Genomic DNA, 20741 nt, shown 5'->3' with positions numbered 1-20741 from the left:
ATTACAACTTCTTAGAGGCTGGCAAAATTATACCTCAGAAATTCACTGTGCCACTGTTCTTTGCATTGGAGGAAGAGAGAGTACGTACACACACGTGGATGAAAATAGCCAAGTCAAAAGGTGTGGCGGACATAGGTCCCTTGGAGTAGCAACTCAAGGGGGCCAGAAGTGAATTAGCCATGGCTAAACACGTGGCAAATTGCCAACGAGTGTTCCTACAGGAAGAAAACGAAAAGCTTAGATTGCAGCTACAGGAGCTGAGGAGAGGAACAGGCACACCCTCAGGGGACAGCACAGCAGAACAGCAAGGCAAAAAGGAACTGCAAACTGGTCTTGGGAAGCCAACCTTGCATCTACAGGAAGCAGAACAGCAAGCACAAATTGAGGTGCAAGCTCTCAGACAACAGCTGCAGCAGAAAGAGGCACAATTGGCCTGCATGGCCAGTTGGGCCATGGATGCTATCCAATGCAGACAGCCGGCCAAATCCTATGGCCTGTACCTGAAAGACCAATGGCTGCAATTTCAAATCAATACCTTGGCGCAAAGGGGCATCTCTCAGCTCCAAGACCCACAGCAATTCACTGAATTATGCAGTACCAGCTCATCAGAGGATAAGGCCAAATTAGCGGAGTTCTACCTCCATAATTTGGCCCTGCCTAATGAAATTTCATGGGATCCCAATACGGCCTTAGGAGATATGCAATTAATGGCATTTGCCTCATGGTTGAACCATGAGGACAAAAGAGCAGCAGAAGCCAAAGCGGTCATGAACCGAGAGCTGAATGAGCCATTGCTAATTAGAGCAGAACCAGGGGATCTAGTTGCACTAATCTTGGCACACCAACACTTGTCCATCGACCCTCAAGCTTCATTGAGATATATGGATCAGCAGGCCCAGGCCATAGCGCATTTTGAGGACATGGAGAGACTATTAGGAGACAACTCTGTCCAAGCTTGCACCCGCCGATGGAATACATTGGCCCACAGTCTGAAAATCAGAGAGTATCATACCCCAACTCGGATGAGGGAAGCTCTAGTACGGGTGGCCCTCTATAAGAAATCCATGCAAAACCTCCAGGCCAGCTGGATTGGCCTCAAGCTAAGCCCACCACTGCCGCTAGGATTGATGGAAGGCAGCACAGAGAAAGATGATAATGAACAGTGGGAAGAGGTGAACAGAAAGGCTGGGTTCCATATCAGCAAGGAGGACACTACTACAGAGGCTTGGGATGTAAGGGTGGCAGTAAAGGCAATGAAGGATGAAGAGCTGGACTAGTTGCTCAAGGATGAGAAAATATTTTAGCTGGGGGGTGATGATGAGCCCCAATTTTGGTAACATTTTGGGCTCATTTGGCCTACTTACCCTTGCTCAACCCTTCATTTTTCATCACTTATGCATCATTTTTTAGTATATTCATGTTATTTGTAGGAAGGAGGGCAGTCACTATTCCTAGGTGGCTAATACATGTTTATTTCAGGTTTTTTGACATTAAATGGAGCAAAACCACGCAGATGAAGGCAAGGAGACAGCCAAGGTGGCATTGAGGTTTTGTAGGAAGGTTGTCCACGGCATTGGATGGCCTTCCTCGTGATCTCCACCCACAACTCCGAGCTCCAACAGCTATCACCACCGAGCTAGAAGGCAACCAACGGATTCTAAGGGAACAACAGTTTACTTTTAGTTGGTTAGCCAAGCCCCACTAATTTAGGAGGCCAGCTTGGCCCTCATAATGTATAAATATTGAGGCTGTAGCCTTCGATGGGGACTTTTGAAACTTTGTTGTTTATTCTAGACTACGAGCTGATAGCTCTATTTCGCTCTTTGTAAGCCATTTTTGGCATGTTATCAGACTTTTGACTATTATCTTTTAATGAATAAGCAAGCAGATTTGAGGCAGCTCTGAGTTCTTAAAGGAGCTTAAGCTCTCAGGGTTGGGCCCAACCTGAGAGCCTAAGGCTTCCTTCGTTGTATTGTTACTTTCCTTTCAGCATTTTATTTCTTTTCCTTTACATGCCCTTGGAAACACAGTTTGCTGATTCGAATTTCTTGATGTGATTAAGTAGGTTAGTTTTATGGATAAAGTGCTTTCAGTAGTTTAGATTAGAGTAAGGGGATTAGAGTTAATCAGAGCTCCAAAAAAGGGTTGATTGCACACTCACTTCCACCTCTGTTTAAAGATTGGGAGTGCAGCCCGTGCCACCCACCAAAAACACAGTCTTACATGTTCGTACAAGCTTCAATGCAATGTTTTCGGTTGTAGAAGTGTCCATGCATTTAGATCTTGTGGAATAACTCTTTGTTTCAGCACCATGCACGATTTCCCTTTAAACTACATTGTTGTTCTTTGGTTTCTAATAAAACAGTTAGAGTAGGTTGATGACATTTCGGTTATACGCAAGACAGGGGTGATTTGTTTCATTTACACTGCGCAACACTACTCTATCCTTTCATTATCCTTCTAAGTCGTGCCTAAGCCATCTACTTATCCCCCAGTTAGATCATTTGCCTCCCAACTCTTCTATCATCCACGTTGTTTTATCTTTTCGGCCTTCCATTGCCTCTACCCTCCTCTAGACCAACCAGCTCTCCACACCCCCTCTCTATCTCATCTCTCTGTCCATAAGCCATAACAAGCTCCCCTCCTACCTCCCTATCCACCCATACAGCTCATTCACTCATCCATCACCCAAAACTCCGATTGCGGAACATCCTGTAGAAATTACGGGACTTCCTGTAGAAATCCTGAACTTCCTGTAGAATCCCCTGCAGACATCCTGTAGAAGCTTGCAAACACGGTTTCCAGGCATCTGAACTTTGTGAACTTCTGTGGAATGATGTTAGGGATCCCTTAGACCCTCTCAGAGTCCTCCTGACCTTTTCCAAGCCTTCCTCCCCTTGATCTACCCCTGCACAGTCAAGACCCAGTAAGAAGCACAGTCATAATAACTCCAACAACTTGAGCAAAAATACAAAAACATGTTCTCTTCAGATGAAAGTAGCTTAGACACATGCATCTCATCTCAATAGAAGTAATGGCATCACTTTTAGAAGTTGCATTCCCACCATTGCATCATAAGGATTAAGCTGGTAGAATTAGGGTTTACTAGGGTTTCCATGTTTTGTTGGCTTTCAGTTCATTCTTGCAAAGTAGGTTAATTTCCTTTGAGATAGCTTTTGTTCATCACTTAAAAAGCTTCTTCTGAGAACATATAGAAGTTGGCTTGAGCCCTAGCGGACTTGTGCCAGCTGACCAAGTGACAGCTGCGACAAGAGCTAGTACTTGTGCATATAGCACCGTCGCTTCCAAGTTTGTTACGAACTACCGGGTTGATAAAATTAGAGAAGGAAGCTCCAGGAGTTGTAGCATTATTGCTACAATACTGGAGCCCACCAGTTGCGTCACTTGATAAAAATGGATTCAAATTGAAAACTTGCAGTCTTGTTCCTCATGCAACGAATACAATCATCATTAAGACTGTGAATACCTAGCTTTTCTTGGAACTTGCAATCAGTGTGTACCAATGTACCTAGCAGCTGTAATGATGGAGATAAGCAGTTGGACATGATATGTGGAGTGTATAAGCTGACAGTGAATGATGCAACCATAACTGAACTTGGCAGATTTGATAGTTAAGAAAGATTCGCTGCGGATTGCACGAATCTCCGATTTCGTAGCGCAGTCAGTGTAAATTTTGAATTATGCGCTACGAAATAACCTAAAACATGTTGCACTACGAAATTGGTAAAAAGGATTTACGCGCTGCGAAAAAACTTCAAAATAATTACATGCACTACGAAATCACCTAAAGAGTTTTGTGGCACATAGTTGACCTTTTGAACAAAACTGACACATGGTTATGAGACCGGTGATGAATGAGAATGCATAGTTGACTCAAGACTCCTAAGACTCAGACTCTAAGGCAAACAAAAATCAAACTTACCCTAGCACCGACCTTTAGCATCAAACTAATGTGAGAAATTTTGGCATTAGAATTCTTAAGTGATAACAGTTTCATCGGGGAAGTATGTTTTCAAGGCTGCTCGAACTGTACCTGCAGCATCTGCAAATAGTTGTCCTATGATGAAACTGCCGCCGACGTTAACGATACTAATTTTTGGCATCCCGAGTCAAGAATCCGAATCGAAAACACCCAAAATGGCTACAATCACATTTGCGTAGATGCCGAAGCGCGAGACACTACTTCCAATGTGAAACAAGACACCTCGCACTGCAAGGCTAGAGCCCTGTGCCTCCTTCAGCAGTGGTTCGACTTCGTCGGGCAGGGCTCCATATTTGCGACCCAACATGTAAGGACCACGAGCTGCAGGAGCAAACACATGCGGGGTTGACGAGTTGGCGAGCTACGGCACGGTGGGACAAGTGTGGAAATGCGACCAAGTTGTGTGGAGCATTTGGATATATATACCGTGGGCTATCCCAGTGGGCCGACTAGTGGGCGATCCAAACAATAGACACACACGAAGGTTGGGTCAGCCGATGGGCGGGCCGACCCGTTCAGAAAATAAAATTGTTGGAAATAATACTGGGGGGGGTGAATCAGTATTATCTAGTTCTTTTTAATAAATCTTCCTTATTTATACCTTGAATTATTCTTGTATGTCAGTACCATAAAACAATGAGCATGAACAAGAAAAATAGATAGTCACACCAAAGAACACCAGATGTAAGGTGGAAACCCAATGTGGGTGAAAACCACCTGCTGCAATATGTCTCTATCTTCTTTCAATTAGAAACTCCTTTTACAATGATTGTGTACTGGTGCAGTCCTTTACCAGTACGCAGGCTGCAACCTGCAGAGAGCTACAACTCTCTCTCGTTTTCCAGTCTCTCCTAGAAGGGAGCTACAACCCCATACTTCGTTTCTTTCAAGGACCACTTTTCATAAATTTTCAAACTGGATCCATGAAAATCAAATGATCATCAAGTACAAGTAAATCACCGAGTCAACAACAGTAACCAGATCAATAGAAACAGTAAACTAAACCCAGAACACCTTATCAACAGAGACAAGTCAGTCAAATAAATGCCTTAAGACAGGTACGCAATTTTTCTTTATCTGGCATGCGTTGCTACGCACTTCACCTTCTGTGCCTCTGCGTATCCCCGCAAAGAGCTTTGAACTGCACTGCGTATCCACGCACTGTTCCTTCAAACGCGCCGCGTACCTTCACTGTGCCCACGCACCCACTGCTTCTATCGCGCCACGTACCTACGCACCTGCGGCTTCTGTAGCGCCGCGTACTTTCACTGTGCCTCCGCACCTGAACCTCTGTCGCTCTGCGTACCCACGCACTGCGCCTTCTTTTGCTCTGCGTACCCACGCACTGCGCCTTCTTCTGCTCTGCGTACCCACGCACTGCGCCTTCTTCTGTTGTGCGTACCCACGCACTTGCACTGTTAATCACCTGCGTACCTCTGATTAGGGCCGAATTGGCAGTCCCCCCAGTGTGCCACAGATAGTCAGATGCCCAGATCTGATCATGCGCTCGAGAGATCACACTTCATAGATTCACTTTCAACTTCACTTTTATATAGATCAAGCTTTTAAACCGATAACCCAATATTTCAGATCTTAAGATATTCAATTTGCAAAAGATACCTTAGCCAAGTGATCTCCTTCCCTATTTATAGTCAAGCCCTTATTCACACCATGGGACAAAACCATCAATAACCAATACAAGGGATCCAAACTCGGGCAAAATTATATCCTATACCACGGGCCAAACATAAGAAACCCCACGTGAGCGCGCTTCTTTGCCTTGAAGTGAGTGAACTGGGGGTACGCACCTCATGAACGGGTAACCTGCGGGTATGAACGCACTTCCTGGCTGGCGTACCTGCAGGTACACACTTTTTGAACCATTCACCTGCGTACCTCTTAATTTCCAACATTTTGAGAGCCTGATCAGAGCATTGCCACTTGAGGGTGTTGCCATCAAGTACAACATCTGTAACATAGAGCCATACCAGAATCATAATGCCAACAATCTCCCCCTTTGGACTTGATGGCAACCTCAAGATCCTCAACGTCATTCTCCCCCTTTGACATCAAGGGCAAAGGGTTATGCTCCCCCTAAGAACATGCTCCCCTTGTCAATAAAGCAGATCTGCAAAGAAGAACCATAATCCACCAAACACCATGAATGACCATGAAAGAGATAGAGACGTATTGCAGCAATATTCAGACCAGCATCCATGATCTCCTTCTGTACTTCCTCCATAATGCCAACAATGCATGATATGCTCCCCCTGAACCTGTGCCATTCGATCTTTGACCAATCCGCAACCCAGCACATGTACGCATATACTTCAGATGAACCTTGCGTAAAACCAACAATCAGAAGAGATTCAACAACAAGATGATGCATCAACAACCCCCAGCTTTTGCCTGAGGTATTCAAAGGTCTCCCTAGGCAATGGTTTGGTGAGTATATCAGCAACTTGTTCCTTAGAAGGAACATATTCCAACTTGACCTTTTGTTCAAGCACTTGTTCCCGGAGAAAGTGATACTTGATTGGTATGTGCTTGGTCTTTGAATGCATGACTGGGTTCTTTGAAATGCTGATTGCACTTGTATTATCACATAAGATGGAGATGGGTGGAATACAAGTGATTTGAAAATCTTGCAAGGTCTGCATCATCCAAAGAAGTTGAGTGTAGCAAGATGCAGCAGCAACATATTCCGCTTCAGCTGTAGACAAGGCAATCGAACTCTGTTTCTTGTTGAACCAAGATACTAATCTGGAGCCCATAAAGAATGCACCACCACTTGTGCTCTTCCTATCATCCACGCTTATGGCCCAATCTGCATCTGTATAAGCATGAAGTGTGAGATCTGTATCTCTAGGATACCATAAGCCATAGTTTTGAGTTCCTTGAAGATATTTGAAGATTCTCTTTACTGCCTGAAGATGAGTTTCCTTTGGATTTGCCTGAAATCTTCCAACTATTCCTACTGCATGCATTATGTCTGGTCGGGTACCTGTCAAATAAAGTAGACTTCCAATCATAGATCTGTAGGTTGGTTGATGCACTGCTGCTGATTCATCATTTACACTGAGGCTACATCCTGTGACCATGGGTGTACATACTGGTTTTGCATCTTCCATGCCATATTTCTTCAAAATCTGCTTGAGATACTTGGTTTGAGACAAAAAGATCCCTCCTTCTTTTTGTTGGATTTGCAAACCAAGAAAATATGTCAGTTCTCCCAGCAAGGACATTTCGAATTCTTTCTGCATTACCAAGGCAAAGCTTTGACTCATAGCTTCTTCATTGCTGCCAAAGATAATGTCATCTACATACACAGTAAGTATTAGCAATTTGTCGTTTTCAACTTTTATATAAAGATTGCTATCTGCTGATCCTTTTGAAAAACCTTGTTGCTGAAGATATTTGTCCAAATGATAGTACCAAGCCCTTGGAGCTTGTTTGAGACCATAGAGAGCCTTTTTCAATTTGCATACAAGATTTGGATCATTTCCAAGAATGAAACCATCTGGCTGCTCAATGTATACTTCTTCTTCCAAGTCTCCATTCAGAAAGGCTGATTTCACGTCCATTTGAAATACTTTGAAGTTTTGAAAGCTTGAGAGAGCAAGGAACATTCGGATGGCCTCAAGTCTTGCAATAGGAGCAAAAGTTTCTTCAAAATCTATTCCTTCTTGCTGCACATAACCTTTACAAACAAGTCTGGCCTTGTTTCTAATTACTTCTCCATTTTCATTCAATTTATTTTTGAAGACCCATTTTGTCCCTATAACATTCTTATCCTTTAGTCTAGGAACCAACTCCCAAGTGTTGTTCTTTTCGATCTGCTCAAGTTCTTCATCCATTGCTTTGACCCAACATTCATCTTTGCATGCTTCTTTCACATTTTGTGGTTCAGTGGAAGAGAGTAATGCCAAATAGCTTGAAGCTTCTGCAATTGTTCTTCTTGTTTGTACACCTGCTTCTTTCTGCCCGAAAATCTGAGATTCTGGATGATTCTTCTGAACATATCTGGATGGAGTCTTCTCTTCTATCCTTATCTGCTCCTTTGGTTCTTCTTGAGGTTCTTCTTCTTCATCATTTTGTCTATGAGGGTAGTCTTCATCTTCTTCGATATCTTCATGATTTACTTGCCTAGGAATGTATCCCTTCTCATCAACCACTACATCAATGCTGTCAACAATTCTTCCAAGTCTTTTATTGTAGCACTTATATGCTTTGCTGTGTGGAGAATAACCAAGAAGAATGCCTTCATCTGCTCTAGGTTCAAGTTTGCCAAGTTGCTCATCAGTATTCGTAATATAGCATTTGCTCCCAAAGATTTTGAAGTGCTTTACCGAAGGAGTCTCACCATACCAGAGCTCATGAGGAGTTTGAGTGCTGTTCACCCGGACATTTGTTTTGTTGAGAATAACAACCGCAGCATATGCAGCTTCACCCCAGAAAGTTGCGGGAGTTCCAGACTCATCAAGCATAGCACGAGCCATTTGTTGGACTGTTCTGTTCATTCTTTCCACTACTCCATTTTGCTGAGGAGTTCTAGCTGTAGAGAATTCTCTTCTTATCCCATGTTCTTCACAGAAATCGAAAAATTCATTTGAGGTAAACTCCCCACCTCTGTCGGATTTGAGGCACTTAATTTTGTATCCTGATTCATTTTCAACCAAGGCTTTAAAGGATTTGAATTTTTCGAATGCTTCATCTTTGTGCTTCATAAGTCCTAACCAGACAAACCTGGAGAAATCGTCAATGAATAATATCAAGTATTCTTCTCCTCGAGGTGTCCTTTTCCTAAATGGTCCACATACATCTGTATGTAAAAGCTCAAGAGGCATGCTAGCTGATCCTTCCTTCTCTGGAAAGTTAGTTCTGGTTTGCTTTCCAAACTGACATGATTTTCATATGGTGTTGTCTGGAATTTTGATATCTGGAAGACCGCGAACTGCTTGATATTTGCATGCTTTCCTTATTTGTGAAAAGCTTAGATTCCCCAACCTCCGGTGCCATAACCAGTGTTCATCATCCTTGCTTAGATAGCATTGTTGTTGTCCTTCTTCAAATATGTATAGATTATTTGGAGTTCTTTTACCTTTGATCACCGTTTTACCTGTATCAAGATCACGAACAAGACATCCATTTGATCTAAATATCACCTCGGTTCCTTGATCACACATCTGACTGACACTCAGAAGATTATGCTTCAATCCATCAACATACAAAACATTTCCAGCTTTGACCTTTTCTTTTAACTGAGCAGTGCCTTTTCCTTTTATAGCTGCAGGAGTATCATTTCCAAAAGAAACTTTCTTTCCCTTTTCCAAAGCAGAATATGATTCAAGTTTTTCTTTATTACCTGTCATATGCTTCGAACATCCACTGTCAATGTACCATAGATTTTCTTGTCCCTCTGCATAAAATGCTATCCCACATCTTTCTGGTTGTGGTTCCTTTATTCTCCATGTTTTGGTGCTTGAGGCTTGTTCCTTTGTCTGCTGAAACCTGCTCCTGCATTCAGAATCTTCATGACCAAAGTTATTGCAAATAGAACATTCAACTTCATTTTCAAGAGCCGAAAAGTTGTTATAGGTCCTTTTTGTAATCCCGTTCATGCTTCTTTGTTTTTGAGCTTCTCTAGTCATGATTGTTTTATATGCAACACATTGAGCTGCTTTGTGACCAAAGTTATGGCAAGAGAAGCATTGTCCATTGAAGAAACTTCTGCGGTTATTAAATCTTCCGGCCAAATGATTGTAATTTCTATTGTCATCCATTCTTGAAGTAAATTGAGAGGATTTTACCTGTGGCTGGTTGTAGCTTTTGTTCATCCTTAGGACGGATTGCCCCTGGTTTACCTGATAGCCTTTGTTTGATGTAATTTGTCCCTGCTTTACCTGGTGATCTTCATTGTGCTTTTGCTCATTCCTTCTTGCTGCATCAAGATAACTCTTTGAGGTGGATGGTTGAGAAGTTTCTCCATTATAGCCCAGACCTGTCTTGTTTAGACGAGAACGTTGTACATTGATGATCTCATCTAGAGTTTCAGATCCTTTGACAAACTTAATATTAATAGCCTTTGTTTTCTCAATCTCTTTTCTAAGACCAACAATTTCACCTTCTAACTTTTCAAGATATTTTTCTTTTTCATCAATTTGAGATTGTAGGGTATCAATGATCATATTCTTTTCTTCTATACATGTCTTGAGTCTAGAAATTTCTTCATAAAAGCTATCCACATCTATAGCAGCCATGTAATCATCATCTTCAAATGCCATTAAACGTTTATAGTCATTACCTCGTTCATCTTCATCACTATTTGATAGACCATCACTATCTTCATGAGTGTAGTAGCTTTTCTTTTTTTCATTCTGTTTCTTGTTCCATCTAGCAGGTTCCTTTCCTTTCTCAATCTTATCCTTATGCAGACATTTCGCAGCATAATGACCTACTTTTCCACAAGCAAAACATTTAAAAGGTAACTTACCTCTGAACCTTCCAGTACCCCGTTGAAGATTTCTGACAAAATTTGATTATTCTTCTTCTTCTGGCACGTGACTTGCTTCATAGTAATCTCCTTTACCTGAGGCCTTGAAAGCAGCTTCTCTCCTGTCTGATGGACCTCCCTTTCTCATTTCATAAGCAGTTAGAATTCCGTGTAGCTGAGACATAGTAAGAATTCGTAGATTTTCCTTTTCTTCTATTGCAGACACTTCAGATTCAAACTTGGGGGACAATGATCTTAAAACTTTTTCAACCACAATAGCCTCTTTTATTTCTTCACCCAAGTTTTTCATGCAATTAACAATCTCGTCTACCCGAAGAAAATAGTTAGCCACACTTTCATCATTATACATTCTGAGATTCTCATACTGAATCCTGAGGGTTTGAAGTTTAGCACGCTTTACCTGTTCATCTCCTTCGTAGCTTAAGACAATCTTGTCCCATATTTCCTTTGCGGATTTATATTGCATAACTTTTACGAATTCTGTTTGAGATAAGCATCCTAGCAGAGTATTGACTGCTTTAGCATTTGTTTCATATTTCTTCTTCTCGGCTGAATCTGTAGGAGTAGCTGAAGGAAAAGTGTAGCCTGTACCTATAATATCCCAAACTTCTGTACCAAGAGATTGAAGATAGGCAGTAACTCTTACCTTCCAATAATTGAAGTTTGTCCCATCAAAAATTGGTGGCCATATTGATGCTTCCCTCTCGTAATTGCTCATGATGAATGATCTTCCTTCAAGCGATCAAGCTTCTCTGAAGTACCTGCTCTGATACCAATTGTTGGAAATAATACTGATAGGGGGGGTGAATCAGTATTATCTAGTTCTTTTTAATAAATCTTCCTTATTTATACCTTGAATTATTCTTGTATGTCAGTACCATAAAACAATGAGCATGAACAAGAAAAATAGATAGTCACACCAAAGAACACCAGATGTAAGGTGGAAACCCAATGTGGGTGAAAACCACCTGCTGCAATATGTCTCTATCTTCTTTCAATTAGAAACTCCTTTTACAATGATTTTGTACTGGTGCAGTCCTTTACCAGTACGCAGGCTTCAACCTGCAGAGAGCTACAACTCTCTCTCGTTTTCCAGTCTCTCCTGGAAGGGAGCTACAACCCCCTACTTCTTTTCTTTCAAGGACCACTTTTCATAAATTTTCAAACTGGATCCATGAACATCAAATGATCATCAAGTACAAGTAAATCACCTAGTCAACAGCAGTAACTAGATCAATAGAAACAGTAAAGTAAACCCAGAACACCTTATCAATAGAGACAAGTCAGTCAAATAAATTCCTTAAGATAGGTACGCAATTTTTCTTTATCTGGCATGCGTTGCTACGCACTTCACCTTCTGCGCCTCTGCGTATCCCCGCAGAGAGCCTTGAACTACACTGCGTATCCACGCACTGTTCCTTCAAACGCGCCGCGTACCTTCACTGTGCCCACGCACCCACTGCTTCTATCGCGCCGCGTACCTACGCACCTACGGCTTCTGTAGCGCCACGTACTTTCACTGTGCCTCTGCACCTGAACCTCTGTCGCTCTGTGTACCCACGCACTGCACCTTCTTCTGCTCTGCGTACCCACGCACTGCGCCTTCTTCTGCTCTGCGTACCCACGCACTGCGCCTTCTTCTGCTCTACGTACCCACGCACTGCGCCTTCTTCTGTTGTGCGTACCCACGCACTTGCACTGTTAATCACCCACGTACCTCTGATTAGGGCCGAATTGGCAGTCCCCCCAGTGTGCCACAGATAGTCAGATGCCCAGATCTGATCATGCGCTCGAGAGATCACACTTCATAGATTCACTTTCAACTTCACTTTTATATAGATCAAGCTTTTAAACTGATAATCCAATATTTCAGATCTTAAGATATTCAATTTGCAAAAGATACCTTAGCCAAGTGATCTCCTTCCCTATTAATAGTCAAGCCCTTATTCACACCATGGGACAAAACCATCAATAACCAATACAAGGGATCCAAACTGGGGAAAAATTAGATCCTATACCACGGGCCAAAACCATAGAATCAAGAATGGCGGGCTAAATACCACGGGCCAAACATAAGAAACCCCACGTGAGCGCGCTTCTCTGCCTTAAAGTGAGTGAACTGGGGGTACGCACCTCATGAACGGGTAACCTGCAGGTATGAACGCACTTCCTGGCCGGTGTACCTGCGGGTACGCACTTTTTGAACCATTCACCTGCGTACCTCTTAATTTCCAACATTTTGAGAGCCTGATCAGAGCATTGCCACTTGAGGGTGTTGCCATCAAGTACAACATTTGTAACATAGAGCCATACCAGAATCATAATGCCAACAAAAATGAAGGTTAAAATAGATGAAATGATGGTCAACCAATGTAAAGGACACGAGGGTCCAAACGTTGGAGGAGCAATATATGTAGGATGGCTTGGCGTGGAGCTGAGGCATTCAACAAGCGAGAGTTGAGGCATTCAACCAAGAAAACAGCGCACAAGAACATCCAAGTGTAAAGGAAAAGGTGCGAAGAGTTTGGGTTTGAAATGGGCGAGGGTGTAGGCAGACGAGTGCAGGGCCAAAGCATCGAGCCGAAACAAAGTCAATCGAAGGCATCGTGCAGAAAAGTCGTTCGAAGGCATCGTGCAGGAAGTCGTTTGAGGGCATCATTCAGAAAAGTCATTCAAGGGCATTCGTGCAGTATCGTTTGAGGTCGTTCGAGGGCGTGGCAGGGTGTCTGGGGGAATGGTCTTTCGGGAAGTAAATCGAGGGCGCGACAGGGCGTCTTGGTGAACGACACGAGTTGGTGAATGGCGGTCTGGGTGAAGTCTTGAACGAGCATGCACGGTGAATGACTCGCCGGTTGAGACTTGGCAAGTTGGGCATTCGGTGGAGAGCACCCGCTTGTGCACGAGTTGGACGAGTTGAACAAAACGTGTTCAGGTGAACGTGCGGAAGCAAACAAGGAGTTGAGCAAGAGTCATTCAGACGACCGTGTGGGCGTGCCGACGAGCTAGCTGAATGTGTTGTGCCAGTGAATGTAAAAATATTCTAAGTGTAAATCTAGGGTTTCCTCAGGATTGTAACTTACATATATATTATTATTATAGGCAAACTCATTGCAAGGAGTTGCCCCTCCTAGTTATATTGTTCTTCATTTATGTTAATGCTGATGATTATTTAACTCTTGTGTTATAATGAATGAAAGTACTTGGTAAAAGTGAAAAATAAACTAATTATAGAAAGTAGGCATAGTCCACGATCGCAAGTATTGGTGAAAAGAAAGTGGTCGGTGGTGCCGCACCTCCTATACTGTGGTTGGAAAAATACCACCAGTGTACGAGCGTGACAGGTGGTATCAGAGCTGATTGATGACAAGAAGTTAACGGTGAACAAGGTGTAAGATTTTCAAAGAAGCTGATCCCAGTAGACTTCGTGACAGGTGATAATAAATCTGATCAGAATAAGGTGCTGATCCCACTGCACTAACATGACAAGTGGTATTGAAGCTGGTTTGGAGGAACACTGAAGACTTGGCAGGGAGTTCAAGCTTTGCAGGTGAATGGTCTATACTAGATCACAAAGAAAAAAGATAGTAGATATGGCAGAGAACCTTAGGTTGTGACAGGTGAATTTAGCCACAATGCGGGACAAGCTTTCCTAAACAGGCTATTGGAACGAATGGAGGAACGAGATTCTAATTGGACTTCGATGAAGGCCAAGAACACGCAGGTTCATGAAGGCTATGCGAAGTTGAAAGAGGAACTCGAAGAACTCAAGGATTGATACGAGTATACGAAATGGAAGTATACACAAATAGAAGAGGAAGTCAAGAAGATTAGTGAAGCAAGAGATCAAGGTTTGGCTAAAATCTTGGAATTGCAGCGAGCTCTTGAAAAAGCTCGAAATGAGATCGCAGTTTTGAAGAAGGACGTGAGGCACAACTCAGGTGGAGGAGTGACTCATGTCAAAGTCAAAGAGCCAAATTCTTATGATGGTACAAGGAGTGCAAAGACTCTTGGAAACTTTCTATGGGATATGGACCAGTACTTGGAGCGCTTGGGATTATCCGATGAGGAAACCAAAGTGAAGGTAGCTTCTCAATTCTTGATGAAGGATGCTAAGATGTGGTGGCAAAGGAGGATGGACCAAATTGCCAATGGCAATGCTGGGGACATAACTTCGTGCAATTAAATACAAAAGGCTTTGCAGGCCCACTTCTGTCCATAAGATGAAACATGGGATGCAAGGATGAAGATAAAGTATATGAAGCAAATGGGAAGTCTGCAGGCATATCAACGAGAGTTTCGAAGTGCAGTTTTGGAACTTCCAGACATGGTGGAAAGGGACAAGGTGTTCAACTTTATCACAAGTCTAAAACCTTGGGCTTGAAATGAAGTAAAGAGACAAAAGATTAAGACACTTGAGGAAGATTTTGCTGATGTGGATCGTTTGGTATAACACTTTGATGAAGGTTCTGATGAAAAGAAGAAGAAGTATGACAAACTGAAAGAGAAGAATACGAAAGAGGAGACTTTGAGATCGAATGACAAGTCGAAGATGAAGAAACCATTGAAGTGTTGGATATGTGAGGAACCACATATGGTGAAGAATTGTCCTTTTAGACCAAAGGTGGTTGCCATGGAACAGTCCAATGCGAAGAAAGAAGAAACTTCTGTAGGGGTTATGCAGATATTGGAAGCTGCAGTGGCCATGGAAGCAGTCTCTAGGAGAGATCCTGAGAGGAATAGATTGGAATCTGTTGAAATGAAAGTTGGGAGTGTGGATGTGCTTACTATCATGGATAGTGGAGCAACTCACAACTTTATGAGTGAGGATATTGTGAGAAGGATTAGGTTGAAGTTTGTACCGGTGAAGGCACAAATGAAGGTAGTGAATTCTCCTCCAAATTCTGTGATTGGTGTAGCTGAAAAAGTGGATGTGACACTTGGTGAATGGACAGGGAAAGTCGATTTCACTATAGTGCAGATAGATGACTATGAAGCTATACTAGGTATAGAATTCATGAAGGAATTCAATGTGATGATTGTTCCCAATCTGAGGAAAATGTACATTTACAATGGATGAGATGATGTACCCATTGGTGTACCGATCGTGGGAGTAACTAAGGCCGAGCGTAAGCTGACAGTGATGAGTATGGAGGAGAGAAAGAAAGATGAAAAAATCTATAAGCGTTTGTCTATTATAGAGACAAAACTTATGGAGCAGTCACAGGTTATCAAGGCATTGTGAGAGAGCATCTTGGATCTATCTGAGAGGCTAGAGGCAGTGGACGATAACGATAACAATGACGAAGAGTATGTGAGGCTAAATGTTCAGGTAGAAGATCGGGAGGCATACTTGCAGAGAATGGAAGTGGAGGATCTGGATAGGTGGATTGAGTTGATATGTGAGGGAGAGCCTTTAGGCTCTACTCCCTCCTCATCATCTTAGACTATCAGGGAGCATGAGGTTCATTGTTAGCTGCTCATGGCAGTGAATCTCCAAACACTTTGAGTAGGCATCTAGGGGTGAGATGACACAGGTTGACACACAACATGTAGTGGATAGTCATGACGATGTATGGGGCATGAGTTCTTGTGGAGGCGATGCATGGTTGGATTAGCTATCCAACTAATCATCGACATGAGGGGTACCAGCACACGATTCCTTGCAGAGTAGTGGCATATCTATGGCATGAGAGATGGTTGAGTAGTGGACATCTGGACTACCCATATACCCAGTTGTGTGGATGATATCCTGGCGAAAGATAGTTGCCGGGATGGAAGATTGTCGAGGATGACAATAAATTCAAGTGGAGGAGGATGTAAGGACCACGAGCTACAGGAGGAAACACGTGCGGGGGCGACAAGTTGGCAAGCTGCGGCATGATGGGAGAAGTATTGAAATGCAACCAAGTTGTTTGGAGCGTTTGGATATATATATCGTGGGCAGTCCCAGCGGGTCGACAAGTGGGCGAGCCAAACAATAGACGCACATGAAGGTTGGGTCGGCCAACGGGTGGACCGACTCGTTCAGAAAATAAAATGAAGGTTAAAATGGATGAAAAAATGGCCGGCCAACGTAAAGGATGCGACGGATCAAACGTTGGACAAGCCATATATGTAGGATGGCTTGGTGTGGAGCTGAGGCATTCAACCAAGAGAACAACACACAAGAACATCTAAGTGTAAAGGAGAAGGTGCGAAGAGTTTGGGTCTAAAACAGGCGAAGGTGCAGGTGGACGAGTGCAAGGCCAAAGCACTGAGCCGAAACAAAGTCATTCGAAGGCGTCGTGCAAAAAAGCCGTTCAATGGTGTCGTGCAGGAAGTCGTCCGAGGGCGTCATTCAGAAAAGTCATTTGAGGGCATTCGTGCAGGATCATTCGAGGGCATTCTAGCAGGGTCGTTCGAGGGCGTTCGAGGGTGCGGCAAGGCGTCCTGGCGAACGGTTGTTTGGGAAGTCGTTCGAAGGCGCGGCAGGGTGTCCAGGTGAACGACATGAGTTGGTGAATGGCAGTCTGGGTGAAATCTTGAACGGGCATGCACGGTGAACGATTCGCCAGTGGAGACTTGGCGAGTTAGGCGTTTGGTGGAGAGCGCCCATTGATGGACGAGTTGAATGGAACGTGTTTGGGTGAACATGTAGAGGCAAACAAGGAGTTGGGCAAGAGTCGTTCGGACGACTGTGTGGGCGTGCCGATGAGCTGGCTGAGCGTTTTGTGCCAGTGAATGTAAAAATATTCTAAATGTAAATCTGGGGTTCCCTCAGGATTGTAACTTACATATATATTATTATTACGGGCAGACTCATTACAAAGAGTTGCCCCTCCTAGTTATATTGTTGTGCATTTATGTTAAAGCTAATGAATGTTTAACTACTGCGTTATAATTAATTATGCATTATAATTAATTAAAGTACTTGGTAAAAGCGAAAAATAAACTAACTAATTATGGAAAGTAGGAATAATCCATGATCACAAATATTGGTGAAAAGAAAGTAGTCGCTCGTGGCGCATCTCCTATAATACGATTGGAAGAGTACCACCCGTGTAAAAGCGTGACACAACCGGATTCCCGTGCCACGAGGGCGTACTTTCACGGCAGCGCCTAACCAGCCATATATCGCGTATTCAATGCACCCAGAGATGCACCCGACATAGCCCGTTAACATGCAAATTGCCTTTTTTTTATTTAGTGACGAGTTTTCAAATTCGTGTGTTAACGGATTATCTCGCGTGCATCTCCGGGTGCATTGAATACGCGATATATGGCTGGTTAGGCGCTGCCGTACTTTCACCCTCAGCGAGGTGGAACTTCCTGATTTTGTCAACTTCTTGAATGGAATCGAAAGTTGTTAGATTCACGCCCACATTCGCCGCGTATTTGAGGTGTGTCTCTGCCTTGCACGGATTTGCGTAGACGATTCGATCAGGCGAGACGCCAAGCTTAGGATGGCTTCGATCTCCACCCGGCTGGCGCAGTCGAATCCGGAGCCGAGCGTGGCCAGGGCCGACAAAAGCGCTGGTTCCGGATTATACTTGACGGCATAAAAGAGGCAGACGGTGGGGAGGGCCTCCTGCCATTTGTGCCACAAATCAACCACCACTCCGAGGTCGAGCACGTAAAACGGGTCTTTCACATCATCATTGTCGATAATCGACTGCGCCATCTCGTTCACGGCTTCCTGCGACCTTGACCGCAGGACCGTCACCTTTCGGCTCTTCATTTCAGGACTCGCTAGCACCCTCTTGACTGCCGACGACGAGCTCTTCCACTCACTTACGCTCGACTCAGTATGTCTATTTAAACACGACGATGTGACCATGAGCTGCTCGGTGGCCATGTCCACAGACACAAACAGAATCGGAAAAATAAAATGCAAAGAGATACAGAATTTTAGCGGTTAAACCTATTTTTGAAGGCATGGTATTCATCTCTATTTAGAGCGCGCAATTGCGATGTTCATCAATTTTTCAATGAGTATATACCATATATGGTTAATAGGGAATATTAAATATAAATAATTTAAATTACTGAATTATTATTGTTTTTTCATGGTGCATTCAATTTTTGTTTGAGTATTAATTAGTTTGTTTTTATTAAAAAAAATTCATATTCCTAATTTAATATTGACAAATCATATTTTGTGATTTTTTTATGGTGTACTCAAAAAAAATTATTGCTAATTAATTTGTTTTTATAAAAAATTATCCATAGTTTAATATTGAAAATTCATTTTTTGTTATTTTTTATTATTATTTAAATGTATTTATTGGTAAGTTGTTTGGTGAGTAACTTCCATTTCTATTAGTTATTAAATTTTTGTTTTTAGTTTTATTTTATTTTTTATTTTGATTTTTTAGCCTTTTTTTATTATTTCTATTTTCATGAATTATAATTTTCCCTCATATTTTCAATTTAAGATGACTTATTATTATATTGAAAACATATTTTAATCAATTTAATTATAAAAATTGTATATGTTAATATAAAATAAAACACACATATATATATTAAAATATAAATACGTTAATATAAACAATATTAGTTAATCATATATAATATTTTATTAGTTGTTTTATTTCTATGGTGAAATTTTTATCTTTATTATTTTTTTAGTTTAATTAAACTATATTTTTAATCCAAATCTTTATATAATCTTATTTTTATTTAATCATAAATATTATATTTTTTAGTTTTTATTATTCCAATCCCATTATTAATAAAATATATTTATTGATATCATTTTATTATCATTTAGAGATTAAGAGGAAAAGAAGAAAAATTGAAAGTAATCGACCAATAAATAACTTACAATACGACGAAGCTTACTATTTACATTCATTCAGGATTATCCATGGAAAATTGATTTCCCATAATTATAACCACAAAAATCATGTGTACATTGCATGAAACGATAACCCATAACTTATAACCACAAAATCATGTGTACATTGTATGAAACGATAAATACATTTAAAAAAACTATATCACCAGTAACCGTCCCACTAGTTTGCGCTACACCTGGTAGGTTTATTTGAAGGCGACTATATCACTTTCAGCTCTTGGGTCGCAAATGTATACTATTAACAATAATGATCACAAATTTCTAGAGGGTAAATTACATTGATTACGTTCGACTCGGCACGGTTATCTGAAGGCTGCCATGTCAATATGAACTGCTAATCGGTGCCTTTGTCCACAGCTACAAACAGAAACAGGAAAAAGAAAATGCAGACAGATAAATACATTGCCTTCATCATACATCATACATTGCCTTCATCTCAATTATCACATCATACATTGCCTTCCTCTCAATTATCACGTTCATCACGGTGCACATGATTACAATGTTCGCTTTCGTCCTTTCCTTTATAACGGGTGGAGCTCTATTATCTGTTCCATGGCCATGTCCACAGCTACAAACAAGCGCAGAAAGAATAAAAGCAAAGAGATGAAAAGGTTTTAGCTTTTAATGCCACACACATAAGGCATGTCATGTCTTGTCCTTGCGGCATTGTCATGTCTTGTCCTTGCGGCATTGTCATGTCTTGGCTTTGTGGCATTGTCTTGTCTTCGTCTCGTCTCAATTGCGATGTTCATCACAGTTACAATGAGCCTAATCTTCGCGTTCCAACCTTTCTTTTCATCACACTTACAATTACACGGCGTCTCGTCTCAATTGCGATGTTCATCACAATTACAATGAGCCTAATCTTCGCGTTCCAACCTTTTTTTTCGTCACACTTACAATTACACGGCTTTGCATTCATCCATAATTTATGTTAATTTATATTTATTAACAAAATTACCATAATTAAGTTACAAAATTTACTTATATATATTGATAGGTCATTTTTCATATTTTTATGTTACAAAATTGACTGATATATATTGATAGGTCATTTTTCATCTTTTAAAAGGTATGGTTACTATTAAAAAGAAATAGAAAATGATGTTGATGTATATCATTATAACATCAAGTGAAATATATCAACCATTTTTATTATTATGATTGTGTTTCTTTTACCAATATAGTTGTGTTTATTGAATGTAGAGATATTTTGGGAGAACTCATAAATCAGAGATTATAGTTAATTATAATTGACCATGACAAAATATGTTCAGCTTAGAGTTGAGCAACATTTATCATGGTCACATTAGAGTTGACACTATAGCTATGTACATCTAGGTATAGTTAATTATAGTTGACTATGACATACTATGATTAGT

The 20741-nt window shown here is 41.6% G+C and overlaps 1 pseudogene; it reads right to left on the bottom strand.

Annotated features, from left to right (window-relative positions):
- Positions 1-18351, bottom strand: part of LOC149219808 (ornithine decarboxylase pseudogene) — a 33168-nt pseudogene extending 14817 nt beyond the window's left edge.
- Between the last annotated feature and the right edge of the window lie 2390 nt (positions 18352-20741).

This window comes from Pinus tabuliformis, chromosome Q (genome assembly GCF_031772625.1).
Source record: "Pinus tabuliformis cultivar Carrire ecotype Pingquan chromosome Q, CPIR1, whole genome shotgun sequence".
NCBI lineage: Eukaryota > Viridiplantae > Streptophyta > Pinopsida > Pinales > Pinaceae > Pinus > Pinus tabuliformis.
The sequence above is the reverse complement of the archived record's forward strand: the minus strand, read 5'-3'. Positions and strand labels throughout refer to the sequence as shown.